Source organism: Phaenicophaeus curvirostris, chromosome 16, assembly GCF_032191515.1.
Source record: "Phaenicophaeus curvirostris isolate KB17595 chromosome 16, BPBGC_Pcur_1.0, whole genome shotgun sequence".
NCBI classification, from domain to species: domain Eukaryota; kingdom Metazoa; phylum Chordata; class Aves; order Cuculiformes; family Cuculidae; genus Phaenicophaeus; species Phaenicophaeus curvirostris.
Genome location: NC_091407.1, coordinates 8,509,229 through 8,524,402, shown reverse-complemented (window position 1 = coordinate 8,524,402; position 15,174 = coordinate 8,509,229). Strand labels below are relative to the sequence as shown.

Genomic DNA, 15,174 nt, shown 5'->3' with positions numbered 1-15,174 from the left:
TTGAGGGATCCGTACATACTGTATTTAATTACTCTGTCTTAAAGTAACGCAAATAATCTCATCTGTGTTCCTATGAACTCAGGGGCACCAGCCTCTCTCAAGCACGGCCATCAAGACAAAGAGAACTTGGCAAGCATCGCGTCTCATCAGTGAAGGGAGCGTTGGCTTTGAAGATGTGCAACCACAGCAGCTCCTGCCTTCTCACTGGGCTTGCCAGCACCTCAAGCCATCCCTCAAACCCTTCACACAGAAAACAGCCACAAGACATGTGCCCCAGCCAAGGGGAAGAAGCATCAGGAGGGGTTCAAGGCCAGGAGATGACAGTGGCTCCCCAGGATTCCCCACCGCCCTCCTGCGAGCATGGCTGAGGTTGATGTTGGGCTCCAGGGCGACCCAACAGCAGGAATAACAGCTCCTCCAGACTCACCTCCTGCAGTGGGGAACTGACCCCATTCCCCCCTAATGAATTATGAGGAGCAGGGTGAATGTTGGCCATCAATAAATTCAGACCAAGATCAGCAGGATTGAAGCTGGACACAAAGACAGGGGGAGAAAAAACAAGCCGGGCATCCTGCAACAGTCACAAACCAGGTGTGACACAAAAAACTGTGTAAATGGAATGGGAAGCGATGGAAGGGACTGACTGCAAAATGAGATGTCAAACAGAGCTGGGAACAGACACAGAATGAAAGCAGAGGCCAAGGACAAGTGATGCCACCATGACCGGGCAATATGATCCATTTAGTACTGGTGCTACACATTGCGTTTGGGCATGCCGTGTTCCCACTCAATCAATTCTCAGCAGAAGAAAAGAAAGCAGCTTTAAAGGCTTGAAACAGAAAAGCCTGAAGGCAGAGAACAATTGCTGGCTGATGGGAATTGTCGGAGGGAAGCTTTCCCTGAGAAACCGATAACCTGCCTACTGCGGAACGCTCCGTTTTCCTTTGAAGCAGCTGGCTCTGGTACTGCTGGAAGCAAGACCTAGTGAATTCAAAGCAGTGATCCAACATAACGATTCCTCCGTTCCCCCGTGCAGAGGTTCAGGTGCGCGCAGCACCTACCACCAGAGTCCACCTCCTGCCAGGTTCCCACAGCACTAGGAAAACAATAGGGAAAATACATATCATCACTAAGGAATTCCAGTTCCTGGGACAAATAATTATAACCTAGAAGGGATTTCCTTCCAACTATCATTTCTGCATTGATCGCTTTGAAGTCCATGATCTAACTAAAACCCAGTTGCAGGTTCCTGGTAAGTCTTCTCTCTGAAAACCCAGGCAGATCAGATGAAAAGAACAGAGATGGCACAGCCAAGTGCACAGCGTCAGGACGGTTTGGCTTAAAAGAAAAGAAGCAAAACCAGAACATAATCAAAGACTGAACTCTCACCTACCAGCCCAGAGCAGTCAGAGTTCATTCAATAGGACATGAAGGTCCTGTGATTGACAGAAAGACACCAAAGGCTGTGGGAGATGTAGTTAAGTTCAAAATGCCCAAAAATCCCTTTTAGTGCTCATCTCTTCCAAGTTAGATTCCTTCTTATTGCACTTTTCCTCCTTACCCTCCACTAAAAAAGCCTTAAAATGAAGTAGAAAGCCAGCAATTCCCACCTTCTCAAGCAACCTGTTGAACACATTTTATCTGTTCTTTATGGCCAAGACCCCTGCAGGACTGTGCCATGTGCCTGCGGAGCAGAATTGCTAAAAACAGGTGTCTGTTGGGTGTTAAATCTATCTTCGGGCAGCTTTGGCAGCTTAAGAAACCATTAGCAGCTGTTAACATGGTTAGCATGGCAACGTTGAGCCTAACAGCTCAACCAGCCCACTTTCCTCACCATTTCGAAACTATCATTCCCCACTTGCACACTTCAAGCAAGAATAAATTAAAACCAACACCATGAAGGCACCTGGCAAACTGTTTTGCTAGCAGACAGAAAGCAAGTCTTGAAATAAAAAGCGTATTCGACAATTTTTTCCTGCTGTATCATGCGCGATTCACATGGCCCCTGGGAGATCGCATTCTAGCCTCATGCAAGCACATGTTTTAGCATCCACATTTGGAGGAGATGATAAATACTCACCGAGGGAGGACTTCATCCAGATTCCCTGTCAGGTTGAAGTGGAGCTCTCATTTAAAGTTTTCTCTGCTTCCCTCACTTTTTTCCTGCACGTAATGCCCTTAAAGTACAGCCAGTAGGGTAAAAAGGCTGCATCGTTCATGAATGTCAAGGCAAATAAACCCATCCAATGCCCCAATGGCTGCAGGATCACTCCAAACAGCAGGGACAACAAAGGTGTTCTCTCAACAGTGAGATGTGGAGACCACGAGCAGGTTATGGCCAGTTTTAGGCTGAACATGAAAGGCTCAGAGAAGTAGAGCATGGAGAGCACAGCTTTGCATGTTAGATAGTGGGCATGGCACATTGGTTTCTGATGGTGCACAGGCTAGAGACACCAGCCATGGTCATGGTCCCACCAGTCAGTGTGACAAACACTCATCCACACACCCTTACACACAACCCATCACCAGATGCCCACAGAATGCGCACTCCAAACACCCAGGAGGCACCATCAGCTCCGCAAACCAGGTGTGGAGCGAAAGCCTGGGGAGAGCTGGAGTTTGCACAGCCCAGATCCCACTGACCACACTCATCCAAGGAAACATCAACAGTGCTTGAGCTAACAGCCATCAGGAGGGACAGGATTGCAGGGCTCATTTTCTTCGCTGGTGTGAACTCCAGAAAGTACTTTAACCCACAGAAGGAGCTTCCACTCTCATTCCTGCACTGTCTTTTACACTCAAAGCCTTAAAACAAATGAACAGACAAAGAAAAGCACGATAATGTTTAGGCAAGACAACATGAGAAAACTACCCCAGTACCTCTAATATGAATGTTCTGATTCTAAAAAGGGATTTACTATGAAGGCTATTTTCAGGATTACAGTTTGATAAGAAAATTGATATTGATGTATCCTTTAGGACATACCCTCCGTCCCAGCAGGAGTAAACAAGACTCTCTGTTCACCTACATCAGTCTGAAGTAACTCAACTAATTTTAACTAAGCCTCTGTGATGTCAACCTGCTGTAATTCAGGAATGGTTTAATCCAGGCATTTTTCAGCACGCTGAGCTCAGAAGTGGCCATGATGACTAATGGGACCTCAACACCCACAGCTTTAACCTCCAAGAACAAAGGAAGGAAGAGAGAGCAGGAGGAAGGAAGACCAAACGCGGACGTCAGGAAATCAAAAAAGCTGCTTTCAAAATTCATCTGATTTTAAAAAGATCTGATGATACGTAGGAGGAAGCAGCAGCTTTTTGGCAATTACAGGATGAATGCCAAAAAGCCAACTGCATTAGGAAGTCATTCTCTCCCTGTGTAGTACAAAGAGATGAGCAAACACACAAACAGAAACGCTGACAGTCAGAGACCTGAACTCTGTGCCAAGCCTGCCAAGTCCTGAAACTTCCCTGTTGATATAAAGAGATGGACCAGAGCAGCAACTGTTTAATACACTGCTCAAACAATTAAACTAACATAAAACACATTGAAAATTATAAACAATAAGAGAAATCAGAAACGCTTCAACATAATTACTTTCAGCTACAGCAAAGATCTCTGTCAGCAGCCGTTGGGATGATCTATCTGCCCGCAGGCAACACTAAACCTTCAACACACCCAACCCACCCTGGAGCCGCTGCTGCCCATACAACAGCCAATTGACCAGAGCAGCAGAAACAAACCCACTTGCCGCAGAATCTAGTGCTCTTCCCATCATTACTCATTTTGAACAAAAGCCAAAAGCATCCTCCGGACACCTCCAAAGCCAACCCGCTAATGAATTTCAGAGAGAGAAAGGGAAGGAGGATGCAGCCAGCATGGGGTGCAGAGCCACGCTCAGCCACCTCAACCCCAAACCTGCCAATTCCAGCTTAAACACAGGGAAGCAAATTAAAACACTGCAGGCCTGATGTCAAGATTTGAGATGATGACCTCTCCACTCCATCGCCCAGAAACAGTGACAGTTATTAAGCAGCCTGTCAAATCCATAACATTTTATCTACTGTTTTTGCAATAAAGCAGCCCTAATTTGGCATTTTCTCTTCCCTCTACCACAGAAATCCCCCACAATGATCAAATTACTCTTCAGTCTTCACTGAGATGCACTGAGAAGAGAGAGAAATAATAGAGTCTGAAGATCTCAGGTTGCTTCTTTAAGCTGTTTTCTCAGCCTGTCCTAATATTTGACTCCCTTTATGAAACGTGGACGCACCTCAGTTACCCAGAGCAGCTTCCACCCGTGTCAAACAGCAGCTTGGCTTACGACTACAAAATAACAGGAGTAAATGCCCAATTATATCCACATCTAAAACATAAATATAGACTTTAACTGATAAAAAAGGGTAAATATAAACCAGGTTTACGCTGAGAAGCAGCCAGATGTGGTGTTCATTAAGTGTTGCCCTTATTAACATGCCATTCTCCTTGTCACGCGTATAGATATGACTTGTTAAGCTTGAAAATCTCCGAAGCTGGCAAGGGAGCCAGAGACAGACACCCTCGCTAATCGGAACCAGCAGCTGCAAGAATGACATGGATTCCATTTTTAGGAATAAGCATGTTTCAGAGTGGTAAGAAAACAAAAAGATAAAGCAACACAAAGCAGAGTTATTTATTTTGACAGCTGTGGGTTAGTTGCTTTAACTGTTTATGATAGTTTGAAAAGAAACTCTGAAATCCACTTTGGAAAACTAAGGAAGCCCCAGTGCAAGCAGTTGGGCGATGTGGCTGGACAGCAGACGCAGCTGAACCGCGTGCTCTGGGGGCAGGACAGCCAGGGGGACACAGGGAAGGGCTCGGTGCCCCCCCGGGGTACGGATGCTTCTGGAAGCTGCACATCCCCTGAATCCCAGAATGATGGAACAGTTTGGGTTGGAAGGGACCTCAAAGCCCATCCAGTCTCACACCCTGCCATGGGCAGGAGACATCTCCCACTGGATCAGGGGCTCCAAGCCCCATCCAACCTGGCCTTGAACCCCTCCAGGGATGGGGCAGCCACCACTGCTCTGGGCAACCTGGGCCAGGGCCTCCTCACCCTCAACATGAAGGATTTCTACCTAATGTCCAATCTAACTCATCCTCCTTCCAATTTAAAGCCATTCCCCCTTGTCCTATGACTCCATACTCTTGTAAAAAGTCCCTCCTGTTTCCATGATTCTGCGCTTAGGAAAGGCAAGCCAAAGGCTCAGAGACACCATCAAACTGTGAAGCTTTCAGAGCATGGGAGGTTGAGCATCACCCACCCCACCGAGTGCTGCAGCCCCACAGGGAGGTGGAGGTGGCACACCAAGACCTACAACCAGCAAATTCCATGCCTAAAGTCAGTCTGGCCATCCTGTCCTCACCTGTTCCCTCCAACACAATTTCCAAGCCCAAATCCATCTGGGACAGGAGCAAAGATAATTGAGAGACCTGAGCTGTCACGCTCAACTGTCAAGAGAATAATCTGATGGAAGAAGTATCAAGGGAGCGATCAAGAACATCTTCAAAAGGAAATTAAAACAGTTATATGTTCCCAAAAATTACAAAATCCACCTCAAAATCGTGCGAGCTGAAATCTATATTTACCCAAGGCAAAGTAACTGCATAATTGCCCTCTGCAGAAATGACTACACAAGACTAAACACGTGCCACATGCTCTGCGGGAAGTCTCCAGTCTTCCACAATCCACTTGAATGCCTCAGTTTACCACCTCTCCCATGTCCCTTGGGCTTTGCACTTCAATTCAGGTACCACCCCACCAAGTACCAAGTGACACAGACCTGCTTCAAACCCACTCCCGGAGCACCGGCAGGTTTAGGACTGCAGGGCTCTGCATTTCTTGTTTTCTGCCCCATCCATCAAGCCAATTTCCTTTGACAGGGGATTAAGTACGCTAATTATTTCTGTCCCAGGGTGCTGCACCCCCTCCAGCTGCAGGCTCTGGATCTCCAGGGCCAGAGAACGCGACAGAGGAACCCTGAAGCTCCTGACACAACAATGTTATGAAGCAACAGCTAATATTTTAAGCCTCACAATTCTATTTTTATTCATGGTTACATCCCATAATCAGTAACAAAACACAGCTATAAAGACAACCCTAAATCCAGACTCATCTCTCCTCTTCTCTAGTCAGGAAAGCATAAAGAAAACAAAAACCACAATAACAACAAAACCAACCAAACAAGAATCCCTACCACCACACTCAGGAATTTCATTTTACATTGTCCAGCATTTCAGCTGGCAAGGTTGTTTCTTCCAGGAAAGCATTTTTAAATCATGAGCCCTTTCTCTCCTTTTCAGAGCTCTCAACAACCATTTATTACTTATAGCTACTGCGACAAAATCAAAACCAAGTGCAAACTGATTCTTGGAGAAACCTAAAGCAGGGATTTTGCTCCATTTGGGACCACATAACTTCAGCCCAGCTTCCTCAAGACGCGGCAGCATGAGGGTTGCTCACACACTTTGTGGTGAAGGAGAAGCCCAGGTGACCTGGCTCAGCCACTACTGTGGGCTGGCACAGGTACCAAGGTGGGAAGACCCAGGAGCACGAATAAAGGGTTTGTACAGCCAGGTCATCAGGGAAGATGTCCCAATGCACATGCGGCCTCTGGTGACTGATTCCGGTCATCCCAACAAAATAACACTCTGGACACTCTGATGGATCTGATGGCTCACCACGATTGAGCATCCCAGCAAAATATGACCAAGAGCAACTCCATAACAACAGTCCAAGAGAGTTGGGGTTGTTCAGTGTGGAGAAGAGAATGTTCCAGGGAGACCTGAGAGCAGCTTCCAGTCCTGAGAAGGGCTCCAGGAAAGCTGGGGAGGGGTCCTTGATCAGGGATTGCAAGGATAGGATGACAGGGAATGGTTTTCAGCTGGAAGAGGGGAGATTGAGATTAGATCATAGGAAGAAATGTTTTGCTGTGAGGGTGGGGAGGCCCTGGCCCAGGTTGCCCAGAGCAGTGGTGACTGCCCCATCCCTGGAGGGGTTCAAGGCCAGGTTGGATGGGGCTTGGAGCCCCTGATCCAGTGGGAGGTGTCCCTGCCCATGGCAGGGGTTGGAACTGGATGGGCTTTGAGGTCCTTTCCAACCCAAACCATTCCACGATCCCTCTTCTCTAGCCCAGCAGCAAATCCCATGAATCCTTCCTCCTAAGGAAAAAGAGGAGAAGAAAAGAAATGTTTTCCCACAAACGTTGCCATTCCCCGAGTTCTGCTGAGACGCTGCCAGTGGAAGGAACCAGAGGTTTAATGATAACACAACACAGCCTACAGCAAGATTTTCCTTTGCCCCTTGCCGCCGCGAAGCCGCCAGCCACGGTTACACTGCCGGCAACCTGGGTGGTGGGTTTCCCATGCATGTGACAGCAAATTCACTTGCGAGGATATTCTATAGCATATAATTAGAATTTTTGCTTCTAATTTGAAGAAGCAGCTTTTTATATTTTTATATAAACTGCTGAAATCAACCACATTAAAAAAAACTCACACAAGACAGTGACAACCAATATTAAACAGTTATTCACATATGTCCCAATACCACAAAACTCGTCTCTCCCCACTGTAAGAAATCCAAATGACTTCAGTGCATAAAATGAACCATATGAATTAATCACTGGCTTTCCTGTCCTCGCTCGACAGGGTTATTAATTCAGGCTGAAAACGCCTGTGTCCCAGAACAAAGAGAGATCCAACAAGGGAGTGTGTAGCTCATTAAGTGTTCAGCAATGTAAAGCCAACCTGGGAATGCGAAATAGCAGGTCCTGCGCGGGGAGCTGGTCATCGATACCGCAAAGCAGGGGAAAATACCCCACAACCGCGCTAATGGTGGAATTCCAAGTGAATGGAAATGCCTCTAAAACAGTTGCTCCAAGACTGAATTCAATTTATCAACAGAAGCAGTCATCTCGCCTTTGATGCAAACTTGCAATCATTAATGGGAAACCTGTCAGTGAAGCTGAAATCCAGTAACTGGAAACACATGCGAAGGGAGCCTGAACACCAGTGACACTCACTCCTGGGATTTATCATCTACCCGAGCTCACGGGACGCTCCCACCAAGAAAGCCCAGGGTGGAAGGGAGAAAAGATGTCCTATTTAAAAATCATTTGAAACAGGGTAAGGAAACCAAGAGCAATCCCGAAGCATCTCTAGCTCTTTGGGACATGGTTTAGGAGCCACAGTGGACCAATGGTTGGACTGGATGAACTTAGAGGTCTTTTCCAACCTTAACAATTCTGTGATATGCATTATTTGTTAAAATAATTAAGAGGGGAGATTGAGATGAGATCTTAGGTAGAAATGTTTTGCTGTGAGGGTGAGGAGGCCCTGGTCCAGGTTGCCCAGAGCAGTGGTGACTGCCCCATCCCTGGAGGGGTTCAAGGCCAGGTTGGATGGGGCTTGGAGCCCCTGATCCAGTGGGAGGTGTCCCTGGAACTGGATGGGCTTAAAGGTCCCTTCCAACCCAAACCACTCCATGATTCTATGACTTAGAAGTGAAATCAAACACCTGAGAAAGTTATCCACATGCGGGCTTATTTTCCAAAAAGAAAGCACTGACCCTTAAAGAGCAGCGCATGTTGGGAGTTTTTAAACTTAATTTTACTTAAAACTCACAAAGGAGAAGTTCAAAACACTGTTTGTAACCGTACTGTAGAGTTAAGAGGTATTCAATAAAAACGTACACCCATTTCTTCCGGACATCAATCCAAAAGGTAAGGTTGTGCAATATCACTGCTTCATATTTAATAATAACAAACAGATGGGAAAATATTATAATAAATTATTATAACTGTCCAAGCTGTGTGCCAGAAAGCCTTGGCCAAATTCCCCTGCTTAACTGTCTATAAACCATTTTCACTGCGCTCTCGGATCTCAGAGCTCTCCATATCCCAGTAGGTTGAAATAGAGGCATCAATTTAACTTCAAAACTAAATAACCAAATAAAATCACCATCTCGGCTACACTGCAGAGCTGCAAACGTTGCCAAGCGTGAGCAGGGGTTTTACACGATGAGCTGAGTTGTACCACGACACCTTAGGAGCTGCAGCACCGACTGCAGACCCGGGAGAAACCCCCGAGGAAGTGGATTTATCTCTGCCCTGAGCTCCGGTTCACTCCTGTATTTGGCTAAGTTTGAGAGCCCCAAGGACACTTCAGATTGAACCTCACCCAGCATCAAGGCCACAGGCAAGAAGCTCGTAATGCTGAAAGCCCTCCAACTGCCTTCCCAAGGGCTCAACAACGACTGCAGCTGTAAATCCTGGAGCCTTTTAGGACAAAGATCTCTGCACCATGCCCAGAGACACGTGAGTGTGGAAATCAGCTCGGAGCGATGCTGCTCGGTGCCAGCGCCTGCCCCGGGCAGAGCTGGGCAGCCTCAGGACCCTGTGGCCACTCCAAGCCCTGGCTCAGTTGTCAGTATTTGGGGCTGCTCAGCACCAGCACAGCCTGGGCAATTCCCAACGGGTGCAGGGTGATCCTCATGCTGAACCCTCCGGATAAAGGCACACACTTTTCCATGTAAACACCAATTCCTAGAGCTGCATTTGCTGAAGCTCAGTTTTGAAGTGTTTAACCTAAAGTAAGGAACCTTGATCTTACAGAATTCTCCTCCTCTCCTTAGCCATTCATTGCCAGGCTCAGCTGCTTTAAAAGCTAAATGTGCCAGAAAACATCGTATTACGAAGTAAAATACATAAATGAGAATACAAGATATTCATCAGTCAAACAGCAAGGACAAAAAGTAGCAAAATAAAGCTTAGGAAAGGGTAGAACAAGTGGGAAGAGCTCTGTGTTATCCTCTCCTAGAATTCTCCACCATCTCTTTGCCCCCTGCTACCTTTCCCCATCCCTCCAGGAACATTCCGGTGTCTCCATGCGGAGCAGCCTGGTAGATCCAACTGCTGGAATTTGGCCCTTCTATTTTACCAAACTGCATTTAAAACCAAAAATAAGAATCCCAGCAGCATTTGCCCCAGTGACAAAAGGCGATGACAAGCGGCTGTCCCGCAGCTCGGCATTCCCAGCTTCCTCCTGCAGCTGCGAGCGCGAGCAGAACCATCACACGGGGGAACTGAGCTTGGCCACACGCTCCAGCTCTGTGGTCAGAAATAACAGCATTACCTCAGCACTCCCAACCAAGGGACAAGAATGATTTCCCCATTAGTTCCTACCCCTCATCCTTCACCTTTCCCCACTGCTCCTTTCCCCCAGAGGAGCCTTCCTGACGCCTCCTCCCCATGCCCAGATTGCTCATTGCTTATTTATTGCATAGCCTGTTTATTCCCCATCCCCTTCTTTTTTGTAAGCAGCTTTTGGTAATTCACCTAAGAAGGAGTTGTCCCAGCACGGAGATGCTCTGACAGTGGCACTGGTTCCCTAATCCTGGCACAAATCCTTCTCCTGACAGAGCCATCGGGGAGCAAAGGTGACAGCCCTGTTCTCCGTCCCTCCCCAGGTCCTGGAGAGGGGGGCTGAGCATTGCCCACCCCCCTGAGCACCACAGCCTGCAGCTCAGCACACTGGGCTCATCTCTGCTTTCTCCTTTCACCTCTCCCACACAAAAGCACCACTCTATTTTTGGATGACTTTTCCCCCCAGCGCCACTGCTCAGCTCCCAGGCAGATCTCCAGTCACCCTGCGGCAGCCCCAGCCCCAACTTTGCCGAGGAAAATAGTCCACACCCATGGAAGGAGTGAGAGCAGCCCAGGCTGGAGCTGCAGGACCTATTCCTGACTTTGCTGTTTCCCAGCCGTCCCTGAACGCCACCCCAGCATGGGCTTGGGTGGGCAGGGCAGAGCCCAGCCTGCACACACAGCGAGCTGGCCAGCCCTAAGCCAGCTCTGGGGAGGTTGAGCAATCCTCGTGGAGAGACTAAAATCAGAGCCAGCCACTCATAGAACCGTAGAATCACCAGGTTGGAAGAGACCCACCAGATCCTCGAGTCCAACCATTCCTATCAATCACTAAACCACATCCCTCAGCACCTCGTCCACCCGTCCCTTAAACACCTCCAGGGAAGGTGACTCAACCAGTGCCCAATGACCCTTTCTGTGAAAATTTTTTTCCTAATATTCAGCCTAAACTTCCCCTGGGGGAGCTTGAGGCCATTCCCTCTCGTCTTGTCCCCTGTCACTTGGGAGAAGAGGCCAGCTCCCTCCTCTCCAAAACCTCCTTTACTCACTCGGGATTCCTTGTCCATCCTCTTTGCAGAAGCGAAGGGCTCCATCCCGCAGGTCTTCCAGCAGAGCTCGAGGTTAGTTGCAGAGTTAGACACAGCCCAGCGTGGCTCAGACAAACGTTGAAACAAAACAAAAAATCACCCCGCATCTCCTCCCGGATAAGTGTTCATAATAAATAGCAAATCAAGAAGTAACCTCATAAACCTCCGCCTCTCAGCTACCTGCTCCACTAAAACCCAGAGGTGTTTAGTCCAGTTTTAATGGTGGTTTAATCACCTAATAGCCTGAAAGCATAGGATAGAAATCAAAATCCCACTACTAAACCACTGTTATTTTAGGCACTGTGCCCTAACCGAGGAGCAATCTCTCGCTCTTACGTAGCAGCTTTACATTAAGGTCTGGAAGCACCATGGGGAAACTCTTAACTCTGATGTCAAGGGGAACAGGACATGGAAGATGCAGGCAAGTGGGATCACGGCCCCAGGCTCATCTCCCCCCCTGCCGATACCACAGTTAGCCCCCTCCAAAGACAGGTATGGACCCTTGGTGATGGTTCCCTACTTCACGCGTGAGGCCTCTGCTCAGAAGGTCAGAAGACACTTCGGTTCTTTCCAAGACGATAAAGCACAGCATCGTTTGCCTTCCTCTTCCCCTCCTGCTCCGTACGTCTGCCACTTATGGGCCAGCACTCCCTCCAGCTTTGCTACCTGCACTTTTCCTGCCACTCAAGGGTATTCCTACACGGATTATGACTTGGATGAACAACTTTGGCACGCATGTAGGCTCCTCCCAAAAAAAAAAAGATGAAAATACAAGAGATTCACAATAAAAATGCCAACTGTTCCGAATCCAGGCACAAGAGCCGAGGTACAGCAGAGACTTCAGCGCTGGAAATCACAGGGTGGAATTTACTTTGAAATCCTGACGCTTATCTCTTTTGACTAACATAAAATATGTACCTTGGCTCGCGCTTGCTTCCTATATATGACTGGGAAGACGATGGCTTAACACTGCGGTTTTGCCCGGTTTAGAAACGGAAAAGAAACTCATGAGAAAATTATTTCGCTAGACTAAAAATAAATAAATGAATCAAATTTTTTAAGAGTTTAAGGAAACTTGGTGAATGCAATGAGGAGGCGGTCAGGGCAGTGTTCTCCTTCACCCAAACCTGATGACGTAAAACCAAAACATTCGGTGCCCGCGTGGTATGTCAGAAATGAGGGCACCCCGCTCGGCACGGTGCTGCAGCACACAAGGCTCAGCAGGAAGCAAAAGCACCAGCTCTGACTTCTGTGCAAAAGACAGCACGATTTTAAACGCAAGATATTTCAACTCCCGGCTGCTGCAGTGAATTCCTTGCAGGCAAAAATGATGCATTGGGGATAGTAAGGAAAGTGGCAGGTCCAGGGTTGGAGCTCTGGAGGCGGTTATCTCCGAGACACCACTCAACACAGTCCAACCACACACTTTTCTCTGCACACCCTCTGTTTTGTTTCAAATTTTGCACATTTGGTCTTGGAATGATTTCAACCAAAACCTGAAGTTCAGATGATGCTCAACAATGCAGTAAGTCTACAGAGATACAGGGTTTAAACGATGCTAAGTCATTAATCATTTTCTTCACATAAAGCAGCCCCTTGCCAACACTCAGACCTGGGGAGAGGCAAGGAAATGCAGTATTTCTGGTTGTTAATAACGTACAGACTTGATCTTAATTCTGCTTGGAGGTGTGAGATCTTAGAGCAGCTTCCACTACCGAAAGGGGCTCCAGGAAAGCTGGGGGGATGGCTCTTGATCAGTGAGGGCAGGGATAGGATAAGGGGGAGAAATGTTTTCTTATGAGGATGGGGAGGCCCTGGCCCAGGTTGCCCAGAGCAGTGGTGGCTGCCCCATCCCTGGAGGGGTTCAAGGCCAGGTTGGATGGAGCCTAGAGACCCTGATCCAGTGGGAGGTGTCCCTGCCCCATGGCAGGGGGTGGAACTGGATGGGCTTTGAGGTCCCTTCTGACCGAAACCATTCCGTAATTCTATGATTTTTTCACATGCACAAACAAACCAAAGCAAGCATTTTTTTGTTATAAGTGCAACTCAAAAAAAATTTTTCTGATCCAGAAATCTCCTCAAACCAGTGCATCCCCACAAGAAATTCCATTTCAAGGAAACAATGTTTTTGTACAAAGAACTTTAAGAAGAAACCCATTCATGTGGTCACTGACTTTTGCATTAATTTCTGCAGACAGTGAAGAGTGACTGCTTGTTCCTTGCTCCACAGAGATCAAGGTGTCCAACATTCAAAGGAAGATCAAACTTGACCTATGGCTCTCACTCCATTATCCACCACCAGCCCTTCTTATATGTAGAGTGAATGCAATAAACTTCAAAATACAGACTTGTGAAGAAACACCCAGGCCTCAGAAAGGGACCCTGCCAGCAGAAATACACTGACCTTTTCAGTCTCAGTAGCACTGAACAGTCAAATAAATACTCTTAAAAAGAAGAGTTAAAAGAAGGGAAAAAGCCCTACCGCCACTCCTCCTCCTCTCAGCAAGGAAAAGGAGACAATAAGAAAAGATGTGAGCATGCTGGGCTGCGTGTCCTGAATCCAGGTCTTTGTTTTACTGATCAAGTCAACAGATTAACACTTGTTTTTAATGCATAGAACGGGTTGGATCGGAAGGGACCTTAAAGATCATCCAGTTGCACATCCCTGCTATCCGCAGGGACAACTCTCACTGCATCACGGGGCTCCAAGCCCCATCCAGCTTGGCCTTGAACACCTCCAGGGATAGGGCAGCCACCACTTCCCTGGGCAACCTGGGCCATTGCTTCACCACCCTCATCACGAAGAATTTCTTCCTAATGTCTACTCTAAATCTTCCCCCTCCAGTTTACAGCCATTCCCTCTCATCCTATCACTCCATATCCTTGTAAAATGCCCCTCCCCAGCTTTCCTGGAGCCCCTTTCAGTACTGGAAAGACCCTCTAAGGTCTCCCTGCAGCCTTCTCCAGGCTGACCCACCCTAACTCTCTCAGGTGGGCAATACATAGACAAAAGAAGTTCGTACCAGATACTAACTGGGCAGGACTAACTAACTTACTAAATAAGTGGGCAGCAGGAGTAAAGTCCTCTTCCTTCTTTCAAAATGGCACTTCCATTGCAATGCTCTTACTTCTCTCTCCACCTCTGAGTGGGACTCTGTGCTGGACCCTCAGGCCATAGTGCAGTTCTGCTCCTGAATCTCCAGACAAACAGCTTTTTAATCCCATGACTGACTAAAAAAGATAAAAGATCTAGACCATGTAACCTGATCCCAGCCTCAGTGCATCTCTGCTCATCACACAGTCCTGATGGAAAGCATTTCCACTCAAACTTCCACACTCCAGATCAAATCCAGAATAAAGTATGGATGAAGAATATCCTGATAGAGCTGCATTCCTTAAAAAGGGCCCATACTCTCACCAACCTTCACACACAACTTCCTTTTGCTGCCCAGAGATCCTCACTCAACCCTTTAATCTGTAACTTGACCACATACCTCAGGAACACCCAATGTGACCCACCATCTCCAGGAAGAATGATGCTCCGAAACTTTACATTCAGAGCTGTAATCATCATCTATAAATTACTGCCATAAAACCTTTGTGTGATATATATCAGGTCAGAAAAAGGGCACTTGAACGGTTAACCAGACATAGATAAATCAGATGCATGTTGGAAATGACAGTGCGGTTAACGAAAAATAAAAATGCCAGCAGCTCTCTGCATGTCCTTCAGTTTATTATGATTATCCAGGGGTTGTTCTGCACATCAAGGTTTATTTAACTTCAGAAAACTAGAAATATAAAAATAAAACTTCTTCTCCCGTGCCTGACTTGAACTTTTGATCGAAACATGCCTTGAAGACAACTCTGCCCATCTCCCATCCTCCTTCCATCAAAAACC

At 47.3% G+C, this 15,174-nt stretch overlaps 1 protein-coding gene across 2 annotated transcripts in view; it reads right to left on the bottom strand.

The window, feature by feature from the left end:
- Positions 1-15,174, bottom strand: part of LMF1 (lipase maturation factor 1) — a 191,911-nt gene that overhangs the window by 142,688 nt on the left and 34,049 nt on the right. The gene's annotated exons all lie outside the window — the stretch shown is intronic.